Genomic DNA, 2500 nt, shown 5'->3' with positions numbered 1-2500 from the left:
AGGACGGGACCTGAAAGGCTGAACTAGAATAGACGGGAGGGTCCATCAGGACGTCATGGCTATCTCACCCAAAAATAGATTTTTCGCTTCGCTCAAAATCCGTTTTTTGGGCTCAAGCCATGACGTCCTTATGGAAGTGTACCAGAGAATTAATGTATCGTGGAATTTTTCCCCTTTTTAATACAAGTGCCAAGGGCTTTGAATAGAGGTATAGAACATGTCCTTACCAGGGATTCTATGAAGAACTAGCTTCCTGGCCCCCTGGCAGAGAAGTCCTGGTGGACGGTAGGAACATCTCGAAGCGATCATTGAAGAGCTACTCACCATGCGGAGAGTTCGTGCTGGACTCGGAGAAAAGACTAAGGTTAATATTCGGGTAGGAATATTATCAAGCATAGGTAAGTAAATAACATTTACTACTCTCCCTGGAGGAGAGATCAATCTGGTCTCGGAGGCAGGACAAAGGTTAATATTCGAGTAGGAATATTATCAAGGCATGAGTGAGTATATAACATAATTACTTATATTATTCTTCTCATTATTTAGAGACTAAGGGGTAAATGAAACTATAACAATCGTATATTTCTTGATAAAGAATAGGAGCGGAGAGAGACGCACATAGAATAAAATAGACATTTTATTTCAAAGATTGCAGATCATTATGGTAGTAATTACAATAATGAATGTAGAGTTTATTTACAATCATAAAGAATAATGTACATAGAAAATAAAGACTTCAATCTTGAATCTGAAAAGAAATTTTTACTTTTTAGAAACACAATCTGGAAGGCGTACAGGAGTGGTCTAGTCAAAGCCGATTTGCAGGTGGAAATCGTGTTGGCCGCTAAGCCTTGTCCATGAAGGTGAATGAAGAAGGACATACAAATATCAATGGTGATTTCCGCAGGATTTTTTGCCTTGACGAAAGAGACCCACTTTCTCCAGGAAGATTCGTATTGCCGTCTTGTAGATTCAGTCTTGTATTCCTCGAGGAAGTCTAAGCTTTTCTTCGAGATTCCAAACCTTTTCTTTGCGGCTAAGGAGAGAAAATCATGAGATGAAGGTCCCTGACTTTCAGTGATGAAGCGAAGACAGTCGACTTTTGTACTTGTTTAGAGAGAACTGGGCCCGGTAGGGGGATCAGCGTGGGCTGCAGCTCCAGAACCAGAGGGTACCAATTGCTCCGGGGCCACTTGGGAGCCACTAGGGCCGCTGTCCCTTTGAAGGTTCTCAGTTTGGAGAGGACTTTCAGCAGAAGGTTGGGAGGAGGGAACAGGTATATCCTGGACCATCTGTTCCAATCCAGTGACATAGCATCCACTACTTCTGCCTTGGGGTCCTTGTACGGGGCCACATATCGAGGAAGTTGATTGTTGTCGCTCATCGCGAAGAGATCGATCTGAAGTTCCGGGACTTGGTGAGAGATGAAGGAGAATGACCTTGCGTCTAGAGACCATTCCGACTCTATTGGACTTGTCCGTGATAGAGCGTCCGCCGTCACGTTGCGGAATCCTTGTAGGTGAACTGCAGACAGATGCCATTTCTTCTTTTCTGCCAAACGAAAGATCGGAAGAAGTACCTGATTTATCTGGGGCGATCTCGAGCCCTGACGATTGAGACATCTGACTACCACCGAGTTGTCCAGTGTCAGGCGAATGTGGATCGAGGAAGGCGGGGAGAGTTTCTTCAGGGTGAGAAGAACTGCCATGGCCTCCAAGATGTTGATGTGAAACGTCTTGAATAGGGGAGACCATGTTCCTTCAACCAGTGAAGCGTCCGTGTGGATGTTGATTGATGGAGGCGGGTGTTGAAGAGGAATGGACCTTTTCAGGGCCGTTGCTTCCGACCACGGCTTTAGAGTAAGCGAAGTCTGTTTGGAGGCCGTCTCTTGAGGTCTCTTCGAGCGATGGATGCGAAACGTCTCCAGACAAAAGCACTGGGTTTGTCACAGAGGCGAACTGTAGAGAGCCGAAAACTTGCTCCTGCTGACGTCTTGAGATCCGTTTGGATTTTAGAATCCTTCTGACAGACCCTGCTATTTCCTTCCTTTTCTTCTGTGGAATGGTTAGGCGGTGTGACTGAAGATCCCAATGGATTCCCAACCATTGGAACTTCTGAGCTGGAGAGAGGCGAGATTTCTAGGTGTTTATCTTGAATCCCAGATGCTCTAGGAACTGGGTGACTTTGTTGCAGGCTCTTACACAATCTAACAGACTAACCAGTCATCTAGGTAGGCCATCACTTGGACGCCCTGAAGACGGAGCTGTTGGACGATTGCGTCTGCCAGCTTGGTGAAGATCCGTGGAGCCACGTTGAGCCCGAAGGGCATGGCCCTGAAGGCGTAACTTTTCCTTTGGAGTCGAAATCCTAGGTAGGAGGAAGCGTAATGATTCATTGGAATGTGCCAGTAGGCATCCGCCAGGTCTATGGGGACCGTGTAGGCCCTTTGAGGCAGAAGGGTCCTTATTTGTTGCAGAGTCAGCATCTTGAATTTGTTGTT

The sequence above is a fragment of the Palaemon carinicauda genome, chromosome 6, assembly GCF_036898095.1.
Source record: "Palaemon carinicauda isolate YSFRI2023 chromosome 6, ASM3689809v2, whole genome shotgun sequence".
Taxonomy (NCBI): domain Eukaryota; kingdom Metazoa; phylum Arthropoda; class Malacostraca; order Decapoda; family Palaemonidae; genus Palaemon; species Palaemon carinicauda.
The sequence above is the reverse complement of the archived record's forward strand: the minus strand, read 5'-3'. Positions refer to the sequence as shown.